This window comes from Zootoca vivipara, chromosome 2 (genome assembly GCF_965207765.1).
Source record: "Zootoca vivipara chromosome 2, rZooViv2.hap1.1, whole genome shotgun sequence".
Lineage (NCBI taxonomy): Eukaryota > Metazoa > Chordata > Lepidosauria > Squamata > Lacertidae > Zootoca > Zootoca vivipara.
In genome coordinates, this window is record NC_142584.1 from 27,427,414 (window position 1) to 27,450,713 (window position 23,300).

General features: G+C 44.9%; 1 protein-coding gene across 2 annotated transcripts in view; it reads left to right on the forward strand.

Annotated features, from left to right (window-relative positions):
* Positions 1-442: 442 nt before the first annotated feature.
* The window catches only part of RBFOX3 (RNA binding fox-1 homolog 3), a 349,017-nt gene continuing 326,159 nt past the window's right edge, over positions 443-23,300 (forward strand). For both annotated transcript variants that reach the window (XM_088661492.1, XM_088661493.1), the window contains exon 1: positions 443-743. The gene's annotated coding sequence lies outside the window, so the exon portion shown is untranslated. The remainder of the gene's footprint in view (positions 744-23,300) is intronic.

The window sequence follows — 23,300 nt, forward strand, 5'->3', positions numbered from 1 at the left end:
TTGAGGGTTCCAGGAACTCTGCGTGCGCAGAAGGGCAGGGGTGGAGAAGGGCAAGCTCCGAGCGCACCAGAGAGCTCAGCCCTCTGGTGTCAGTACGAGAGGATGACGAAAGCACCCTTGAGCACGTGCAGAGCGCCGTTCCTTCCCCACAGCCTGCCTTCAGACATCTAGGGCAGGCTTAGGTTACCGGGTGCGGGTTGCCTAAGCATACGAACGGCTTGGCCCCTGGGAGGCTTTTGGGACTTGTCGGAAACTCAGGTTTTGGGGGAGGTGGACGGACAGACAGACGTACCGAAGCGGGGAGGCGATTGCTCTGCGAGCCTTTCTTTCCCTGCGCAGCGCGGCGGCGGCGGCGGGGGGTGGGTGGGTTGTTGGTAGGGGGAGGGGCGGGCGCGGGCGCAGGTGCTGCCGCACGTGGCCTCTTCGGGGCTCCCCCTCCCCCGCGACGGAGGCGGGTTCGCGCGCTCCCTTCTTCGCTCGCTCGCTCGCTCGGGGCTACAGGCGGCTCGGGCGCAGCCGCGTGCTCTGCCAGCCTGCCAAGCCGGAGCCGGGCGCACAAGAGCCTCCTCTTCCGAGTCCTTCCCCTCCTCGCTCGGCGCGTCCAGCCGCCTCCTTTTCCTCCTCCTTCTCCTCCTCCGTCGTCCTCCTGCCACCGGGCTGCCCCGGGGATGTCGCTCGTGGCAAAGGGACCCGGGGCTCCTGCACTCGCCTGCCCCCGCCGCAGGGACCACTGAGAGAGAAGCGTGAGTCACCCTCCAGAGCTGCCCAGGCGCCGCCTGTCGCCTGGGCTCGCCTTCCCTCACCGCGGTTTTTTCTTCTTTTTTCTTTTTCTTCCCTCTCTCGCGCTCTTTGGGGGCTTTTGCTCGGAAAGGGGGTCTCTGGCCTGGGTCTTCCCCCTCTCCTCAGGGGCAGTCCGGAGAGGAGAGGGGAGGGGACGGAGGCGCGCGCACGAGGCCAGCTGGGGTGGTGGGGGTGGGAAATCCCGGTGGTGTCAGGGAAAAGCCTGGCTGAAGGCGCAGCCGGCGCGCTGGAGCTGCGAGGCGCGGGGTTGGAGGGGGGGGGCGGGGGCGCCGCTGCCAATTCCAACCCCTCCCCCTCCCGCCGGTGGTGTGTGGGGCCGCTTCGAAGCCTGACTCTGGCAGATGATTCATTCCTTGCGGGGGAGGCGCGGAGACACTTGGCTAATCCTCCCCCCAATAATGGCGAGCAGCGTGCGCGCTTCGAGGGGTGTGGGGGGATGGGATGGTGGCGCTTAATAATCTCTCTTCTGCCGTTTCTTCTGACGTGTTGGCGAGGTCAGCCCCACGTTCTCCTCTACGACCCCCCCCCCCACAGCAGCAGCAGTTGCCCGCCCCCCTGCTCGCTGCCGCCTCGCTCCGCGGTGGGGCGCGCAGAGAGATTCCCAGAGTGGAGTGGCGCATTTCTAGTTCCAGGGTGACACGACACTTGACCTCGTGTCCCTGCAGTGTGATGATCCTCCACTCTGGAAAACTCCTAGGTGCGCTTGGGAGCAAGTGCCCGTGAACTCGGCGGGATTTACTTCTGAGTAAACATGCGTGGGCTGGTGCTATAGGTGCAGGAAAATCTGGCCGATGGTAACTTGTAGATCCTTCCTGTTGTTGGCTATGGGGAAGAGAAGATTGACCTGGGTTTAATTCGCCCGGGTAGCGGCGGCGGCGGCGGCGTGGGGAAGAGATGCTGGGAGTGTTATGTGGGATGCGAGGAGCCTGTTTTAGTGAAGCCGGATGAGTGCTTAAACTTTCTCATTTAAAGGCTCGAGGTTGAAACTAGTGACATTTGGGGATCGTAGTGCCCCTGGCTTTGCCCACCTCCTCGGTTGCAAGCTCGGCTAAGAGTGGCGGGTGGGGGTAGCGCAGAGCAAAATCCCTCTCTTTATTGTTTCTTCTGCAGCCTTCATAGAGAAGTTGGGTTGCTGTGCAGAATAACAATACCGAGCTAAGCTCCCTGAACAGATCTGCCACACCATCCCAGGCTGAATTGCCAGAGACTAGAAGGGGAGAGGGGATTTATAACCCAGCGGTGCCTTTCCAACCCCCACCCCCCCTTTCCCCTTGTGTTATCACACACACATTATTACACCTCAGCAGGGAGCTCGCAATGAGAGCTTCCCTTAGAAATCATTATGGAAGCAGTCTGGAGCAAACTAGCTCCAGGGGAAATGGGAGATAACTTTAGCAAGCGCCAAGCCGCAAAGCCAAATACTAGCTGTGGTTGAAGATTACAGTATTGTGCCAATTCATACCTTGCCTTTTGTCTCTCTCCTCTCCCTCTCCTCCTTCCACCTTTTACAGATTTGATATTTATACAGCAGTTGGCTGGCTCTGTTCTTTTGGCTTTGTTAGATGTAGTGTGTGAGTGTGCTCTGGAGAAAGGAGAATGGACTAAGGGGCAGCGTTGTTTTTAAACTGCTCCCCCCACCCCTTGGTGTTTGTGTGCATGGGGAGGAAAACCCCTCAGTTACAGAAGCAGCCAAAAGAAACTCAAGACCAGCTGATACTGCGGGGAAGGGGATGGGTGGGCTGCAGTTGGGGGTCTGGCTTGGAGATAAACTGTAGTGTGATTTGGAGGAATGAGGCAATGGGTCTGCATTCAAAATTCCAGCCTAGCCTTGGACTTCCTAGTTTATCCTAGTTTAGGGGTCACAGTAAAATGGTACAGCCGGGGCCCACGCTTCTGGATTTGCCCTGAAGCACAAAATTAGAAGCATAGGATGTGACTTGGGATGAAAACAGCCACCTTTTCCTGCTGAGACGCCCCCTGCTTTGGGACTGGGGTTGGCTTTACAAACTGTTCAGACGGTGTAGACTGGCAGCCTCTTCCCACCAACCGCATGAACTTGGGGGGGGGGAGGGGGCTTGGCTCAGTGGTGTGTGCACACCTGAGTGTCCTGTGGGTGTCTTTAGGTTGGTAACCAAGAACTAATACATTTGGAATAGCAGTGGCCTTTCCCTCTGTGTAATTGGTGAACCAAGATCAGGACTGTAATGCTGCACAGTAAATGCTTTATTGATAGGGGCATGATAGGCATTTTCTCCAAAGCTGATGAGGGTGTGTGCAGATTGGCTCAGGTAGGGGGCCAGGAAACGCATTATGGTGCCGTTGGAAGGTTTCTGATCAGTTTCTTCTACATCTAGACACACATAGCCATACACTTATGAAACTTAAGCGTGGGCGAGGTTATATACAGCGTTTTGCTGGTGCTGATGGATGAATAAATAACGTCTTGGCAAAATAATGGCAACAGATGCAAGTGTCCTCATAGTTTGTAACTATTATTGTTTTTTTTCCTAAACAGCAGGCACTTCATACTAGAATATGCTGGGATGAAGTTTTTTCCTTTCCCGCCATTTCAATAGGTGGTGTTTAATTGAATAGACCCATTAATAATTATGTCTTGTAAGCTATGAAATTTGCATCATCCCCCCTCCCCCAGTCCGCAACCCACCCACCCCAAATTATGTTTGCATTTTGGATTTTTAATGGAGATCTTAATTAGGTCCTATTGTAATATTCCCGTTAACACTAATTAAAACCAACCCCTCTAGGTGAATGCAAATTGTAAAGAAAAGAGCTGAATGAAGGGTAGGCTGATTAAAAGGAAGGAAAGGGTAAAGAGTATGTATGCCAGCTCAATTGTGTACAGTATTTGGGATGTGTAAAGAGTCTTCCTTTCTTCCTCCTTTCAGTTCTTCTGTTCTCCTTGGAGCCTGTTGTGTGACTGCAGGAGGAAGAGAAAAGGATATATGTGGCAGGCTCTGCAGTGGCAAGGGTCAAGTGAGGGCTGTAAAACAACCGTAACCATTTGCACCTTAATTTTCATCTTCTGTTGGGCACCAGTGGCAATCCTCAAACGTTTTATTCCAAACAAAAGTCTGGCATGAAGGAAGCTTAGGTTGGATTTGAGGGAGGAAAAGTGAAAAGTAAAAAATCATTTGCATTAAAAACAACAACAACATCAAAACCTGCTGTGTTACAGAGAATACGTACATACCAGGAGAATTTCTGTGGTCCTGTGTATTGCTGTTTTACAGTGAAATGAGACTGTATACGTGGTGTTGTGACGGTGTGGGCTTTGCTTTTATGTAAATCTGAACCAGTGCTCCTTCTAGTAGGGAAACACATTTGCCTTTGGAATGTGGCATTTTCGCTCTGTTCCAAGTGGTAGAGTTTGCAAATGGTAAAAAGATCCTCCTCGTCAGATTTGGTGGTGTTCCTGTTCAGTTGTGAGCAGGGTGAAATTTCTGCCTTAAGGGATTAGTTTTGGTGAAGCTGCCTGCATCTCAGTATGACTCCCACCCTGACTCCTTCCCAAACTAGGATAGAATCGTACAGTTGGAAGGGACTCCAAGGGCCACCTAGTCCAAACCCCCTGCAATGCAGTAACCACAGCTAAAGAATCCCTGACAGATGGCCATCCAACCTCTGTGTAAAAACCTCCAAAGAGGGAGAGCCCACCACCTTCCGAATGCATGCCTACTGCCTCATTTCTCCATGAAGCAGATCTTGAGGCAAAGAGCAAAAGTCAAGACCAGTTGTAAAATATTTGGTTTAGATGAGTCCAGTTTTCCGGTTTTAAGGTAATTTCTCTGTCGGTTTTGATTTTTCAAAGTGATTTTCAGGATACTGTAGTGTCTTTGTTTTGTGCTAGGGGAATAGTATATGATGTTATAATTGCAACGGGAGACTTACTGTTCTTTAGAGGCTATAGTCTTGGGACAGGCAGCACTTGTCCCAATAATCTCCTCCACTGCAATGGAAGAGACTAAGGAAAAGTTCCCCCACCCCAGCCATTTTCAATATACCGGTATGCTCACAAAGGAACCTTCAGACCACATTATTATTTAGCACAAGGCAGAAAATGTGAGAAATGGTCCTGGGAATAACAAGAAGTTCTTGCATACCAAAAGCACTTCATTCCCTGTGCTTGCAGTGCACTGTCCAATCTCAAACCTTTAATGGCATATAGATGAAATTCTGAAAGGTTCAGTACAATAAAAATCACTCTAACAATTATACCATAGTACTGTTGTATAGCATTCATGGATCCTCATTGTGTGTTGCAGAACCCTGGCTGCTACTATGCACTGTCTGTGATTCTGTGTGTTGAGTGTACGGTCAGGTGGGGAAAGTTTGAGTTGTGTCTGTTGTGCTTGGTGATCATGCTTGAGGCCTGCATCTATTCCCCTGTGCAAGAAATGTCAGGGCTTTTGTTGTTCTCTGGACTGAGAAGGTTGAAAGAGAGCCTTAATTTATGGCTGTTATACTTGAGCCTATAAAGTCAGACCAGGCTATTATAAAATAAGAGTTGCTCTGTAATTTTTCACTTAAGTTTTTGAGCAATAAAAAAATACCGTTACTATTTGTATACAATTGCTTTTCATTCGTCCTCCGTAACCTTTACAACAATTATGCTGGACAGTTTTACTACATTGTGTTATGTATTGGTGTGCGTGGATTGGCGACTGAGGATGATACTGACTTGCCAAAGACCTCCAGTGATGAAGACTGAAGGGACATCATTACTGAGCTAAGGCTTGGATGGGTATATCAAGCCGCCCCCCCCCCCCGCCAGACAGGAGGTGTGTCTGTAGGGCAGGGATTCCAAAGGAGGGATGGTGGAGGGAAAAGGTATGAAGATTGTTAGTGGTCTTGGGGGCAGAGCCAGTCCAGCCATTAGGCATGGGCAGGGTGAGGCTGCTGCCTCAGGCTGCACTCTCATGGGTGCCCTGCCTGCCCTGCTACCTTCATCAGCAGTGGAGAAGCAGCAGCACCATCAGCACCAGTTTCGGGCAAGATAGTGTCTGTTTTGTACAAGCTCTCACCTGAAATTGGCACGATCCTGCCTGAAATCAGCGCCAATGGCAGCACTGTTTCTCTGCTAGCATTGGATGCAGCATGGTGTGTAGAGGTGGCAGGTGCGGCAGTGGCAGAGCAGGTAGTGGTGGTGGCAGGGACAGGTGTGGTGGTGTCAGGGCAGGGTGGCAAATCTGATTTCACCTGAAGCGGTGAAAAAGGATATGCTCTCCCTGCTTAGGGGTTTAAGGAACAGTTTGTGTCATTCTTACGGAGCAAAGTTTGCAGTACAGTATATTGAGAAGAAATCTAGAAGTTGTAAACTGAAAGCCAAATGATAGCCTTTCATACCAAGTAATGAGTCTCAGTCTCTCTCTCTCTCTCTCTCTCTCTCTGGGCTATAGTCCCTGAAGGGAAAATTAAGCAAAAACAGTTGTGAATCCCAGGTTTTTGCAGGGCTACACAAGCTCAGTGCTGTAGTCCTAAGCACCTTTATGCAGAAGTAAGTAGTGCTGAAATTAAGGAACTTAATGCTAAGTAAATACAGGATTGAGATGAAATTAAAGTTCTTCTTTATATCCTTGCACTGGAATTTTCTTTGTCAAATGTTTAAAAGCCCATTGCGTGCCCCATTAATTAAAAAAAAAAAGCCTTCTAAGGACTGGAAGGAAGCTGGAAATGACCTGTATCTGACATAGTAGAGAATCGTTCCACTTGGGATATTTGCCTTCAGAAATCTGGTGTATCTCTAGCACAATGCGAAAACGGCTTCCTTGATTTTTAGCTCTTTCCTTTATTTATTTTTATAAAAAACTTAGAAAAAGTTTGTACATTTGCTTGGCACCTATTATTATATCATGATTCCAAAATGTTGGCACTCTTATTGGAGGTTCTATAGATGTTCAATAAAACTACTAGCACATTTGCAAAGCTGAGCAGAGTCCGGTATGGTTTCATATTGCATGGGGGAACTGCATGTTGAGATTCCTGCATTGTAGGGAGTTGGACTAGGTTGCCCTAAGGGTCCCTTCCAACTTTACAGTTCTATGATTCTAAGAAGTCCCAACTTCAAGACTGTGTCTTGAGCAGCTGTTGTGGCTGGTAATTCTTCTCTCATTCTGGGATGCTCAGTTGTGTGGGTCTCAGGTGCAGAATCGGAAAGAAGTAGCTTAATTTCCAGCTTTTATTGCTTGTTATGGTCCCTACAAGCCCCACTCAATAACCAGATCCCTGCTGGCTACTGTAAAAACACAGGAGGAGTGTCCTTGATGCATAGCTGCCAAGTTTTCACTTTTCTCGCGAGGAAGCCTATTCAGCATAAGGGAAAATCCCTGTAAAAAAGGGATAACTTGGCAGCTATGCTTGATGTCACTGACTCCACAGAGGCTAAAATTAAAATAGGAAATTGTTTTTATGGGCATGAAGGACCAGCAGATCTGGCTTGACCTTGCTCACATGTTTTAAGTAGGATAGATTTTTCTCTGTGCATAACCTGCATGTTTCTGTCTCTTTACTACAATCTGCATCCATATGCCTTAGATGGGGCAAAAATACTACCGGTATGTGTTTTGTGCCCACCATGTATTCTAATGTCCTGGTGGCTACCACTTCCCTAAAAAGTGCGTCAGGAGGGAGAGAATTGAAATGGAGAAACAGCAAGCAAGGGAAGGGGTGCTTAACCTCCTGGCTGCTGTTCACTGCTTCCCCACCCTGCAATATGTCCTCTCCTTGCTATTTACTAGACACCTGATTCTGTCAAAAACATGAGCGTTAGGGTTAGGGGCTGCATAAAATGTGGTTGCAGCCTTATCCTGTCTTAAGAAGGAAGTGTGAGAATCACAACAGGGTATGCATGTGTCTGTCTGTTCCCATCCACAATGGGTGGTTGCCTCCAGTGTGCCCAATGGTCAATGGAACCAGGAGAACAGAGGGAATCGAAAGAGTGTGATTGGCAAGGCACTCTCTTGCACATGGTAAAGGTAAAGGGACCCCTGAACATTAGGTCCAGTTGCAGACGACTCTGGGGTTGCGGTGCTCATCTCGCATTATTGGCCGAGGGAGCCGGCGTACAGCTTCCGGGTCATGTGGCCAGCATGACTAAGCCGCTTCTGGCGAAGCAGAGCAGCACACGGAAACGCCTTTTACCTTCCCGCTGGAGCGGTACCTATTTATCTACTTGCACTTTGAACTGCTAGGTTGGCAGGAGCAGGGACTGAGCAACGGAGCTCATCCTGTTGTGAGGATTTGAACCGTCGACCTTCTGATTGGCAAGCCCTAGGCTCTGTGGTTTAGACCACAGCACCACCCATGTCCCCTTGTACATGGTAGCTATGCAAAATGGATGCTTAATGGCATTGTGCATAAATGACAAAATAACTCTGAGCGGCCTTGAGCTTTTCATTATTATTGTTATTATAAATTGTGCAATGGCAGTGAGTTCTTCTAGCTCCCTGAGAAGCGTTTCCAGTGTGATAATAGCTGTTGTTTTAAGGCAGTTGCGGCTTTATCCTAATGGTGAGATGAAAACTTGATTTGCTCCTAAATGGGTGCTTGTTTACAGTGCTATTGATCTGGAGGTTCTCTGAGACAGCCTGTCTACATGAAAAAGGAACTCCAGTGTGTTCTAACCACATTGCCCCTTTTCCTTTCTGCCTTGGGACATACATGGACCACTTGTGTTTGAAAGGGACTCTGTACTGTAACCACATCCATAAGTCAGAGATGGCAAAACTGATATTGTTTGCACAAGCATTTGCCTCAAATGAAAGAGGTGAGTTCCTTGGCTAACTCTTTCAACTTCCTTGAGCTTCTGATACTTTCCGATTCTTACATAAATCAGTGGTGGAGGTGAGTTAAGGTGATAATAATTGATTGATTCCAGAGGGCTGTACGGAGATTAAAAAGTTTTTCAGAGACTTGGAGGTGTTGAGTAGTGGCATTATATACACCCATGGCACATGCAGCCATTTTCATTTTGTTCTGCCACAGTGTTTGGTCAAACAGGTGTTGCAGATTTTTGTTAATGCTTCAAGGTCTATCTTGTGAAAGCCACAGCAAGGAGGGATGGCCAAGCAGCCTTGTCTCAAAAATCAATTGCTCCTCTCCAGTGTTAAAAGCAAACACTTGCCAACCCTCAAAGGGGTTCTTCTAGCATTTAGCTTTAATGCTCAAAGGGCACAATGCAAGTTCTCCTCTGCCTGCTGTCCTTTTCTCATGACACTGCAAGTCTTCCGCATATTGGTTTGTCAATTATGTAAGTACCGGTAGTGCCTTTGATTGATTAATTGATTGATTGGGTTAGCACCTTTCTCCCTTCTCTCCCCTACACCCCAAATTAGCCACAACACTAATTTAGGATTTGTTCCCCAAGGTTTTTTTTTTACTTTAAAAAAATTATTTTCGTTTGTGGTGAAATAATTGATACATATTTATTTAATTTCATAAAATTTATACACTGCTTAATTGTTTTTTTTTAAAAAAAACCCTCAAAGCAGGTTACAAGGAATATATGCATTATTAATAACAGCTCAACCTAGCAGTTCGAAAGCATGTCAAAATGCAAGTAGATAAATAGGAACCGCTACAGCGGGAAGGTAGACGGCGTTTCCGTGTGCTGCCCTGGTTTGCCAGAAGCGGCTTTGTCATGCTGGCCACATGACCTGGAAGCTGTATGCCGGCTCCCTCGGCCAATAATGCGAGATGAGCGCGCAACCCCAGAGTCGGTCACGACTGGACCTAAGGGTCAGGGGTCCCTTTACCTTTAATAACAGCTCAGCCCTAACTATGTCTACTTAGAAATAAGTCCTACTAAGTTCAGTGGTGCTTATGCCCAGGTAAGTGGCTTTAGGCATCAGAACTGCAGCCTAGTTAACCTTTAAAAATAAGAGAAATGCAGTTTTCCTTTGAAGTGAAATTCACTAGTTCGGAAGTTGCTTGCAATGTGTCCTAGTCAATTTCATCACACTGAATTTGTATGGGGCTTGGAAAAGACAGCAGAAGTGGGAAAATAGAGCAAACGGGGCTGCTCCATTATATGTGTACAGTCATAAAACTATAGGTGCTGCTGCAGACCCTCCAAGTCTCCCTATTTCCCAGGGACAGTCCTGGATTTACTGAAGCTGTCTTGGTTTCTGATTTGATCCCAGAATGTCCCGAGGGTTATGCAACCCCGGGCCAAGGAGATAAGTAACTATACAACCTTTAGAAGACAGCTGAAGGCAGCCATGTATAGGGAAGTTTAAAACGTTTAATATTTTATTATGTTTTATATATGTTGGAAGCCACCCAGAGTGATTGGAGCAACCCAGTAGTTACGTGGGCGGGGTATAAATATTATTATTATTATTATTATTATTATTATTATTGGAATAGGATGTCCCTGTTTTTATCAGAGAAGTGTTGGATCAGGGGTGCTGTTCCTATTGTCTTGGAGAAATATTCTTTGGTGCACATCCAAGCTCTGATAGTTCTTTGGAATTATTTTGTAGTTCTCTGTCCCTATCAGGAATGAGGTTTAATTATTCATCCCTATCAGCACCAGATCCTGCCAACCTAGCAGTTTGAAAGCACATCAAAGTGCAAGAAGATAAATAGGTACTGCTCCGGCGGGAAGGTAAACGGCGTTTCCGTGCGCTCCTCTGGTTCACCAGAAGCGGCTTAGTCATGCTGGCCACATAACCCGGAAGCTGTACGCCAGCTCCCTCGGCTAGTAAAGCGAGATGAGCTCCGCAACTCCAGAGTCGTCTGCAACTGGACCTAACGGTCAGGGGTCCCCTTTACCCTTTACCTATCAGCATCAGATAATTGCATCCTGAGGCATAAGATTAAGCTGGGTAAAGGCGCTCCTGGCCACAGCTGCCATGTGGGTCTCTGGACAGGGTCTTACGAAGCAAGGAAAGGTGGTTGACTCAGGTGGCAGATCTGGCCCCAGGGAACATACCGCTCACTGCCATGCCCCTGCCTCCCCATCTCTTCTGTGGATGTGCCCCCTGCCACAGCAGTGGAGGAGGCAGCAGTGGTGGTGGGGCTTTGTCTCAAGTGGCCAAACATCGTGGGCCAGCCCTGTCTCCTGAACCGAGATTGGGTCTAGGTGCTGTCCTAAACTGTAGACTTCAAGAGAAGTTCAAGGCCTTCTAGCACACGCTGTGTGTCTCAGCCAAGATCAACTCACCTACTGACCAAAAGCATTTCTGTCCTCTCTGGATTAAACTCCTGTTTATTAGCTGAGATCAGTCAATTTAATATTCAGTCTGTGTACGTTCTCTTTTCATGAATGCCCTTTGATTCTCTCTGCAGTGTTGGGGAGTTCAAACGACTTATTGAAAGGATTCTCTTTGTCCAAGTTGTACATGTCCTTAACATTCCCACTGCTGTCCAGTGCCATTCAGTTTTGATTTAATTCCTGATAATATCCATTACACTTCTGAACCCTAGTCCTAATCTGAAAACGAGCCATCCCAGCCATTATGTTTTTCTTGAACTGGGAGAGAACCAAACCTTATATGAAAGTTTTTGTTTAAGTGAAACAGAAAAGAAAATTCAAGTTACCAGTTCTGAATAATCTTTTCTTTCTTTTGAGAGCCAGATGTGCTCGTACATTCATTGGCATCTACCAGAATGAATAATGGCTACATAAAACAAACAATATCTGGGAAGATTTTTTGGATTTGTCAGGTTTATTGTGCTCTTCCATCTTCAAGGGCTGGGAAGCAGCAGGTGAGGTGGAGGGCGACTCCTCTACTGCTGCAATTTGCTGTAACAAGCCCAAAGATAAGCAACATGGTGGAGGAAGGCGGCAGGTAACAGGATTTCTGTGCACTGCAGAGTTTCTTAGCCGTGCTGAAGTGATCGTCTTGTTTTGCAGCTGTTAGAAATATTTCTGAAATCCTGTCTTTTACTGGAAAACCAGCACATGCAAAGTTCTAAAAAAAATTCAAAACAGGGTAGCTCTGGTCCAGATAGGTTGCATCGTTGAAGCATCTTCGATTCCAGGCAATACAGGACCCTCCAAGTTTCCAGAATGGATGGGCTTTTTATTTAAACTTCGTACATTTACCCTTCATATTGGATCTTTCAGTACTGAGTAATAATCCAAGATTGCTCCCCCTGTTTTATTCACTCTTGAGTTGTAGTCCTTTCTCCTGGGTAGCATTTAACCATGCAGTGAATTTTGTTTTTTTCAATATTATGGAGATACGAATTATCTTAGAAACAGTACCATGCAATCTCTCACCTGCTGGCCCAATTAGACCCACCAGGCCTCTTGATTTGGCCCATGAGACTGTTTTGGGTGATCCAGTGACACCAGGCATAGGAAAGTTTAAGCCGCTGCTGCTTCAAAGAAAGGGTTGGAAGTGCACTCCAAGGCTTGGCGGGCTCACACAATTCCTCCTTCGCAGCTGCAGCTTGAGTTCAGCGCTTTGAAAACTTGGCACCTTTCCCTGTTGCCCTGACTTTGGCAGAGGGATCAGATCTACTTGGAAGTGATGGGGAACGTTCATCATTTTAATGTGAGTGATGCTAATTCTGTTTTCCCATGTGAACCCAAACTGAGCTGGTTTAGGTGTGCTGAACTAACTACTCAAAGCTTATTGGCTTAAACCAGAGCTGTATCAGACGCAGCTAGACCTGAAGCAAACGATATAGCCCATTACATCAGACCAGTGGCCCTTCTAATCCAGCATCCTGTTCTTACAGTGGCCAACTAGCCTATGGGAAGCACCAAAGCAGGGCCTGAATATTAACAGCATTCTCCCCACTTGTGATCCCTAGCATTTGGCATTCAGGAGGATGCTGCCTCGAACCGTGGAGACAGAATATAGCCATCGTGATTAGTAGCTTTATCCTCCATGCATTTGTCTAATCCTCAGTTTTAAGCCACTCAAGTTTGTGGCCATCACTGCATCTCTTGGAAACAAATTCCAGAGTATGTGCTGTGTGAATCAGAACACTGGCTTTTGTTGACAGGCTGCGTATTGGGAACAGTCTCATAGATTTTAATTGGAATTTCAATGCATTAATGACAAAGAAGGATTAGAACACTTCCCCTTCATTTTCACCCTGTTCACTGAATCCAAGCACTCTTGATTCTTCCTAGGTTACTATTTCCTCATATGTGCACAGAATATCAACCTCCTATTTGTAAATTGGCCTTCCCTGTTTAGAGAACTGTGGAGTTACCGCAAATGAAAGTTTTATCAAAAATGTGCTTTTGATTGAATGGAATTCAGTGTGGGTTAAAAAAAAAAGCACATTCAATTTACGCCTGATCTAGCAAAGCTGCTTTTGTGCATAGATCTCCATAGTTGGTTCAGGTAGAGTAAAAGAAGAAAAATATTCGTTTTCTGCAGGTGTGGGATGTAGGAAAAGACACAACCTTTGCAAAGGTCTGCATGTTTAATACATTTTTTAAAGAGGGTCAGGTTTGTGTACATATAGTGATGAATGTACCTTGGGGATACACCTGTATTTTCAGGACCTGGGTCAGTAAAAGGAACTACTAAGGGAGGCAAGAGGATAGCCTGTAACTTATGCTGAGAGAGGATCAGAAACTGCCATCTGTTGACTGTATTGAGGTATCCGGATCTCCCCAGTTACCCTGAATGTCCACCAGATCCCCCCCCAGTGGTTTTTTTCCTTTCCATTTTAAAGCTTTAGTTTTTAAGAGTTGGCTTCCTAAAAATAAATAAATAGATAAATAAATAAATAAATAAATCTTATTTCAAACAACCAGCATTCAGATTGTGCATACACTGTGAAAACAGCACAAGAGTTCTGCTTAATCAAAGCAATTTATTCCTTTCATCAATTTGTCAGTTTTACTTTTGGCAACTGAAAATGAAAAGTAACTTTGCTTAAAGATTTAGGTCATGTTGGTAGATTGTAAGCAGCAGAACATAACATTTTTTAACATGTGGAAACCCTTCTAATATTATGCATTTGGAGTGCCCTGAAAACTAGTCAAAAGTCTGACAGTGTTGGTATGCAATTAGTTATTAGCTTCTACTCCTGTTGCTTTTCTTCCAACTTGTCGGTCATTAATTTTTTTGTAGGGCCATGCAAATAATAATTAAGCACCATACAATAATTAACTGCGTATTTGATTGATAGAATGTATATAATCCAGAAGCACCTCCACTGGCTATCACCGGAGGATTTTAGAGGCAAAAAGTGGGCAATTTTTATTCTTCTTTCTTTTGACCGCATGAACAAGTAAGACCATTGAAGCTTGGCTTGTGGGTAAATACTTTGCACATTTCTTTTGTTCTTTTTAAAAGCAACAAAAATTCCTTTGCTAGCTGGGAAGCTGTGTTAGAACCCTCTAGGTCACAACTAGTCTGAGTAAGGTTGTTAGTTAATACAGTACAGTAATGCTAGATGGGACGAAACCGAAGCTTTTGGAACAGATGGTTGCTTTATGGTCCTCCTACAATTTTCTCTCTTGGTTGTTGTTGTTTTTTCGAGGGGAGGGGGTTTACTTGTGTATACTAGATCTACTACAAGTGAAATAAAGGACAGCACACACACACGTACATTGTTGAGATCTCAACTTCTGTACCATCTGTATGCACTTAGATTTTGCCAACTTTAGTCTTAGTAGGTGGGTTGTGCCATCCCTCGTGTTGTTCTTTGCAAAACTGTAGCTCTTCAATGTGTTAAGATAATTTCACACTGGTGGGGACTGCTTGAGTATTTACTGCACTTCTTTTTTTTCCTTTGTAAAACTTAGGCTTCCGGTTTGGTGGGGAGGGAAGGCGGTTCATGATGGCAACTATAGTGTAGTTGTTGTTGTTTAGTTGTTTAGTCGTGTCCAACTCTTCGTGACCCCATGGACCAGAGCATGCCAGGCACTCCTGTCTTCCACTGCCTCCAGCAGTTTGGTCAAACTCATGTTGGTAGCTTCGAGAACACTGTCCAACCATCTCATCCTCTGTCATCCTCTTCTCCTTGTGCCCTCAATCTTTCCCAGCATCAGGGAAGTCTTTCCCAGCATCAGGGAAGTCAGGGAAGTTTTCCAGGGAGTCTTCTCTTCTCCTGAGGTGGCCAAAGTATTGGAGCCTCAGCTTCAGGATCTGTCCTTCCAGTGAGCATAGTGTAGTAGTTTCCTGCAAGAACATTGTAGATCCCTGCCTCTTCCCTGCTACATTGATAAATCTTGCCTGTGTAGCACTTCTCTGCAGTCACCCCAGAGGATGAAACAGAACCTCACCTCCGCTTCCTGAATCACAGGTGGACCCAAGTGAGCCTACACATTTGTAACCTCACCAAGCAGAGGACAAGCAATCCTTAACTGCAGGAAACCAGCAGGCAGATTTACTCTTCTGCTCAATGGACAATTAAAAGAGTTGCACACTCAGAAGACAGAAAAGCCTCTAAGATCCTGCTATAGAATAAACTGGACTCCGTCTCTTGAACTGTATTTGAGGGGGTGCTTATTTACATTCCCTGAAGCCTTGTTAACAAAACTCTGTCACACTTTGTGACCATGCTCTCTTTGGTGTGAGGATGACATATCCCCCAGCACCACCAATCAAATTTAAGAAGTTGATTCTGCTTCAGTCTTGCCAGAGGCTGGATCATCACAACAGGAAAGAAGCTTCAACAGCATTTCTAGACATTTCTCTTTGAAAAAGCACTCTGGGTGCTTGGAAATGAAGAATGGCAGCAAGAGTTTGAACCCTCCCTCCACCCCAAAGTGATTCAGGAAAAGGGCCAAGCCTCCTTAAGGAAAACTGGTGTGTTCTTTGTGCAGTGGCAAACCTAGGGGTCTGAAATTTCAGCAACGCCCTGTGCAGCGCCGAAATTCGGCGCCCCACTGCCTCAGTTGTCTTATGTTTTTATTTCTCTCCTCTTTGCTGGTACTTCCTCTCTTTCCTTAAGACAAGCAAAAGAATGGATTAAAAAAAATCTATTTCTCACTGGTGAAATCTGCTCCCTCATTGGCTCCAAATCTGTGCTGGAATCTTTATCAGCCAAATCTATACATGCAGCAGGAACATGAGGAACAGCTTTTTCTGGATTGTACCACTTGAGACTGCAGGTGGGAGAAATCACATAGTGGACGATTCCACCATGCAAGAATCTCCTTCCCATAGCACACTAGCCTGTTGGAGCAAAGGAATCTAGGGTGGCATTGTCCCAGACATACTAGGGTTTTGCTTTTTCAAATCTCCAGGGTGTTTGGCTGACACACTTGTAAATGGAAATAGTGCAGTCCAGGAAAAGCTGCATCATGCAGTTCTGTTTCATGCGTAGATTGCCTCACATTGCAGGGCACTGCCAATGGCATAGTGCATGTCTGAAGGTTCCCCAATGGAACCAATAAATACATTATAAAGTGGGAAAACAAAGAAAGAAATGTCCAGTTGAACCCAGCCAGCAATGACAATTAATACAAGGCATACTGTTTCTTGGATAATTTTAGGTGTGGGTCGTTACTTTGTCTTTTGGCCCAGTCAAGGCAATATGGAGTAATCAGCAAGCAGCTTACTATTACCTTAAAGAGGCACAATACTAACAGGAACTTCTGCATCCTTATATCAAACTAATTTCAGACAACAGGAGGCTGAAGACCTCTGTGCCATTAAAAAAATCAGGGATTGAAATTATGTAATTTAACAAAAATATTCTATATAATTTTAAGATAAGGCTCTACTTCCTACTGGGTTTGTCTCTCAAAAATTAAAATGTATGATTTAGAAATGCATTAGTTTCACAGTTTTCAATCTGGTGACGCGTTGGAGTAAAGGTAAAACTTAATATAAGACAGAACACTGTTCATCAGAGTCTTGCTTTCATTATTTACTTATTTTCAAAATGGATAAAATTCTGTAAATGTGCTTTATAAATGTGTTTAAATGTGCTTTAAACTTTGGATATACATTTTATGATGTGGGGGTATTTGAAAGCAGATGTGGGGCAATTAACATTGGCTGTTATTGGCTTATCAGGTATATGTTTTCTGTGGTGCAATCTGAGCAGACTGCCAAGTATGCAAGTTCTGTTGAATGTGGGACCACTTAAAGGTCAGGCTTTTCCTCTGCCAATGTTTCTGTTCTGTGATGGGGCAGAAAGTCTTGGCTCGTGCCAAATCTGTCATATATAGCAAAGAGATTCCCAAGTCTTTGAGAAGAGAAGAAAAGCAAAATCCAACTTATGCAGAGTGTTATCCTCCATCGCTTCCATTTGTATACTGATTATATTTTGAAAATTTGATTTTAGAAAGAAAAGTAATCCAGAGCAGGACAACTGGTGGAATTCCCTGTGGACTGAAAACATTGCGGTGCCAAAGGTTAATTTTCTAGTAAGTTAGTTTGAGGGTTGTAGAAGTCCTGTTGTCTAAAGTGCTCTTGCAATGCAGGGGTATGCCACCATCTTGAAAACTGAATTGCTCTGGTTTAGCTGGTGGGTAGCTGCGCTGCATTGCATACACTGTGTGTGTTTGTGTAGTTATCTCCAGGGTCACATTGTATCGCTGTGCACCTATCTGTGTGGCAGATGCGGATGAAGCATGCTGTTCTGCGCTGAAATACTCTGCAGGTAATCTGCATTAAAGTACATTGTCTGCTGCGGTGAGTTAAAGCAGCATTATAGCAAGGAGAAAATACACGGGCCGATTCCCATTGTGTTGCGACAGACTCCATCAATAATACATAAAGAGAACCATTTCTCTCCTTAGTGGGCAGCCGTGGTTGTGTCGCTGGGCTTGCTTGGCCTCCTCGCTGCAAATTTCTTGTACTCGCCACCAGTTTTATAGGTTACCCTGCTTTCAGCAAAGGGGTATTAAATCCTACTTTTATTTTGTGGCTTTTTATTTTGTGCCTCTTTTGTCTCTGTGCATTGGATTCTCTCTGTGCAGCATGCTGGGGGTTGTGTTTGCAGAAGGAGTGTTTCTGTTTATAATCTGCCTCACTACAATATGTTGCAAAGGTAATTAGGAGTCCTGAGATAGCTCCGTCTCTATCTTTGAAGCAACGAGGCTCATAAAGCTTGATTCAGGGACCTCGTTATCTTTATTTTTTAAAAAGAAGTTTTTTTCCCCTAAAAAAAAATTAACTTCCATGAAGTTACCATGGTTACTGTTATACTTGGTGGCTTCTTTGCTTTCCTCTTACCTTAAATGCAGCTGCGCTGCCATTAAGAATTAAAACATCAACAACGGGAACATCCCCAATGTCAGCCAGCCGTAAATCCTGTTTATGTTCCTCATGGAGGGGGGAAGCTGCAGTGGCGGCAAATGTGGAGGCACCGTGGAATGGGGGATGTTTTAATGCAGTCCTCTGGAGATGTTGGGAATAGTAAAATGTCTCTCTCACACATGGTACAATAATTACAGGCAGCAGAAGAGAGAACTCGGAAAGGGACGCAGCATTAGCCTGTACCTGAGAGAAAATGTTTCTTACCCTGCTCCCAGCAGACCCCTTTGCTTCTTGTACATGTCAATTCGGCAGCAAATTGATGTGCTGCACTCAGGCAGCAGTTGGCTAATCCTGCCACTTTCTGCGGTGGGTGGCATGTCGCTTAACTTTGCTGCATGCTGGTATCTATCCTTATTTATATATCAGGGACAAGGAATTTGGTGCCATCCAGATGTTGATGGACAGACACCCGTCTCTGGCCACTGGCTGTGTTGGCTGGGGCTGATGGGAGTTGGAATCCCAATGACATCCATTAAAGTCCACAAGTTAACCCATCCCATTCCGAAGCACTGCTGCCAGCCTGGGACTCTAGCACTGTTCCTTTCCTGAGCTTTAAAACCAAATGAATTAGAATTGCCAAAGCACATGCTCCATCACTTAGCTGTGGGCCTTCATTTATCTGAATTCTGCACCCTGTTCAGCCTTCATGCTGTGTGGAAAGAGGTTATGCCTCTCTGCCTAGGTACTCATCATGTACAGTGGTACCTCGCAAGACGAATGCCTCGCGCAACAAAAAACTCGCAAGACAAAAGCGTTTTGCGATCTTTTGGTTGACTCGCAAGACGAATTCTTCTATGGCCGTGCTTCGCAAGACGAATTTTTTTGCATTTTTTTTTTGCTTTGATTTGTTTAAATTGGAAAACCGCAAGACGAAATTTTCCAAATACAACCCGACTCGCGGAACGAATTAATTTCGTCTTGTGAGGCATCACTGTATGTTCTCTTCTGGATATGACTGCCAAAGAAATCTCATTAACTTGACATACCCTCTTTGGTTTGTTTTTTCCTTACCTTGTGAAAAGTGGGATTTAAGAGTACACTTAAAGGAACAATCTCCATACTTAATTGCAATGTTGTTTTGGGCCCCTTTGAAACTTCTTTAATGGGGAATGTGGATTTCCATCCAGGGTCACCTGTTGATGTATGTTGCTGCCACTGTGACTAGATTTGGGTCACCAGGAACAGTCAGTGAGGAGGGATCCAGCCGCTGGCCTTCTGGCAGCAGAGTCGATCTTTGTGCTTTGGAAAAATAAATAAAACAGAGGTAGGGTGCTTAGATTTGTCAGCCTCCTTCCAAAGGCCGTGGTTGTTACATCTTACATCCCAAGATACGCCCAATGATACTTTGATTGATATTTCCAAAAAGATAAAAAAGGTAAAGGTAAAGGGGCTCCTGACCATCAGGTCCAGTCGTGTCCGACTCTGGGGTTGCGGCGCTCATCTCGCTCTATAGGCCGAGGGAGCCGGCGTTTGTCCGCAGACAGCTTCCGGGTCATGTGGCCAGCATGACAAAGCTGCTTCTGGCGAACCAGAGCAGCGCACGGAAACGCCGTTTACCTTCCCGCTGGAGCGGTCCCTATTTATCTACTTGCACTTTGATGTGCTTTCGAACTGCTAGGTGGACAGGAGCTGGGACCGAGCAACGGGAGCTCACCCCGTCGCAGGGATTCGAACCGCCGACCTTCTGATCTGCAAGCCCTAGACTCTGTGATTTAACTCACAACGCCAACTGGGTCCCACAAAAAGATACCATTACCCAAAATTTGTTCAGTGCTGCTTTAATTAAAGAAAAAGAAAAAGTTCAAAGACTGGCAGCCAATGAAATAATTGTCAATGGTTTACATATTTATTTATATTAAATCAGATGAAATGCCTTTCATCCGAAGGTCACAGGGCAGTTCACAACATAAATATATGAAATGAAAATACAAAATACATAATAACAAAGCAAAACAAACCAATATCCCCACCTCTCACATCCTTGGAGAGAGGATTCAGAGGAGCCACCCGTTATACTTGTAAATTAATTGATTGAGTCGCAAAAAAACTTCAGATAGATGTTATCCTGTGGCTAGCCAAAGTAACTTCTTACTGCAGAAGGAAAGAACCTATCTTAAATCTCATTCCTTGTTTCAGTAACACCAGACCCGAAATAGTCTAAAAAGATAAAACACGTAATCTTAATTGACAGCCCTGTTGATTAAACTTGACCCTCAACAATCATTATTAGTCAACTAATCTGCAAGATTAAAGCATTTCAGCCCTAAAAATGAATGCTACGTGTTGAGCAGTTTGATTGCATGTCCTGGCTTTGAAAACATTGCTTACTGCTAACTTGGGCCCTCGTTTGGCCTCTTATCAACCTTTGTGGTTTTAAGAGGAGATTAGAATGTGGTTAGTTAGTGTGGTTTTAGTTGTTGTTTTTTTAACTCCCACCCCACCGGCTAAACCACACTTTTCTGATTTGGACACTCAGTAGGCCTCCCCATGCTGTAAGGGAGACTTTTGGGGGAAATTAAGGTTTGGGTCTACAGTATATGGCTGATGGCGTGCATCTCCTGCCTCATATTTCCCTTCCCCCTTTAGAGGCCTGCCTCTTAAAAATCAAGGTATTGCACCTGTACCCTCCTATCATGCTGCTAAGGCGTTTGTGTGTTGGTTTGTGTGTGTTTGTGGGCATGCATATGTGTGCATGCGCAGGCTACAATATTTCAATTTTGGTTGTTCCCCTTTAAAAAACAAATCCTTTGGCATACCTGAAGTATCTTCCAGGTTTACTGAAGCTATTTGCTTTTCTCTGTGTGGCTCTGCTTCATCGCTATACTAAGAGGAGCAGTGCCATCCACTTTAGAGGGAATGGTCAGGGAGGGTTTCTCCTCCTCCTTTGTATGCTGTGTGCTGTCTTGCTCATTAGAACATACGGTACTCCAATGTCAACAGCCATTGATCTATTTGAAATTGGTGGGCATTGGTTACTCCTTGCAAGGATGACAGTCTTTCCCCACTTTCTCGTGTCTATGTATGAACTGTGGCGGAATGGTGTCTTTGGCTGGTGGAACTCACTTGGCTGCAGTCCTATCCACTCACTGAACCCAGCACAGGATGCCATTTTTAAAAAACCCAGTTCCCCGCCAGTTATTGTCAGTGGAAGCCACCTTTAAGCAGTGTTGTGGACTTGTACTATGTGCATGTGCCCAGAAAAAGGCAGAGGGCCAAGTTGGGCTCATAGTAAGAGGGTAGATGAGGAAGAATCAACCTATATTGGTGGCTATGGAGAGAGGGAGAAGAAAGGTATATAGGGATGACTACAACTGCTATTTGGAGACCAGTGGAGAGGCCCTGTGAGGCTGGGAGAGCACAACAAGCAAGGAGTTGGGATCTGCCAGCTTTGGCTACATTTGCACATAATGCCAAGCTGTGGTTTAACTATGGTTTGTTCAGTAGACCTTGGGTTATCTCAGAGCTGAGCAAACACACCATGACTTGTTTCTCCAAGCTCGTTGGAGAGCAAGCCTCTCTGAAGGCACCCTTGTATCCGGAAGTTTTAAATATTTTACGTTTTATTAAGCTTTTTATGTGCTGGAGGCCACCCAGAGTAGACAGAGAAAACCAGCCGGATGAGCAGGGTATAAATAATAATACTAATTATTATTACTTGTTTTTTTTTTGTGATGCTCTTGCCTCACATCTTTGCAGTTTGCTGAGTGTCTGACTTGGTGGTCAAACAAACCATGGCTAAGATTGTTGGTTTCAGAGATTATACCACACCAGAGTTAAAACAAGTCAACAACACTTTACATCATGGTTTGTTGGTCAAAAGCAAACCATGGTCAATGTGCTGGATTCACGTGTTCAAATAAACCATAGTTAGCTAAACGAACAATGGCTTAGCATTGTGTGCAAACTAGGCATTTATTTTGGAATTGATGCAAGGAAATGAACTAAGCAGGTCCTTCTCCAGATGCTACTTGCATGTCTTATCAGCTTGTATAAAAGACACTGACCTCCTAGGAGGGAGAAAAAATCCACTCTCCTTGTGTTCTGTCAAGGGTCTCAGTAACATGAGAAACCAGGGTGTATATGACTGGGTTGTACACATTGTATGGTTCTGGGATTGTCAGCTTATTTGTCAGTTACTACTTAACAAGAGAAATGAAAACTTAAGATTTGGAAGTGCCAAGGTAGCGAGTAGCCTATAAAATTAAGGTGATTTTTGAATACACTTAATTTTTTTTTAAAAAAATAAAAATTGCATTATAATTTTGCAACATTGCTTAGGTGATATGCTAGCCAACATATGGGTAAAGAGCAGTTTAAATCGATGTTAAATTCTCTTGTTCTAACTCAGATTGCCTTCGGTATTAGCAGTGAGTCAAATAAAAAGATGAGTCTGCTCTTCTAGAGAACAAAACAGAGTGATATGGGCCAGGTCTTGCAAGACTTTTGCATACCCATTTGTAATCTCTTTCAGTCATGCTCAGGACAATTCCACGAAGGCAGGAAACTGGCAGGGTGGGAAGCAATGAAATTGACTCTTAAAAGCAATGGGAGCGAAACCTTTCTTTAAATTAAAATATTGTTAGAAGACAGGATTTGCAATCTCATCCTCTTAGAAAAACACCATCCTGATTTATGCTACAATCCTGTGCACGTTAACATGGGGGTAAGGTCCAGTGAAATCAGAGGGACTTCCTTTTGAGTAAACATGCTTGTGCTGTATAGAAATTGAACTTTCATTTTTCTGGAGCATCTACATCTCTTGCTGGGGGTGTTTACACTGACCCTCTTATCCTGCCTGGTGCATACACACGTAGTTAATTGGGAGGGATATATTGAGCTAATAGTGACAGGTGATTGCACAGGACTAAAAACAATCCTTTTTGTCTTTCCCCATTCCCCATTTCTTTTTTCCAATCCTGCCATTATTATTATTATTCCCTGATGATCTAAGGAGCAATGTTGATGGAATTTGAGGAGAGGTAATTGAAATTTGGTCTCTAACCTTTACTGTGATGTTTGTTAAATAATTAGTTGTCCTTTTCTTCTTTTCAATTGCTTTCCTTTCACTCCCCTGCCAGGCTCCTCAGAATTAAGCAAACAATTTTTGCTTGTGCTCCTTTCCCCCTCCTCTTTTGTGCCTCCTCCACTTCCTTCATTCTTCCATCTCCCTTTTTTCTTCCTCCTCCTCCTCCTTCCCAATGAAAGATCCCCCCTTTTCTTTTCTTTTCTTTTCTTTTCTTGCTGTGTCAAGGCAATGTGGCCTGGTTCTGTAATAAAGAGACGGCTTAT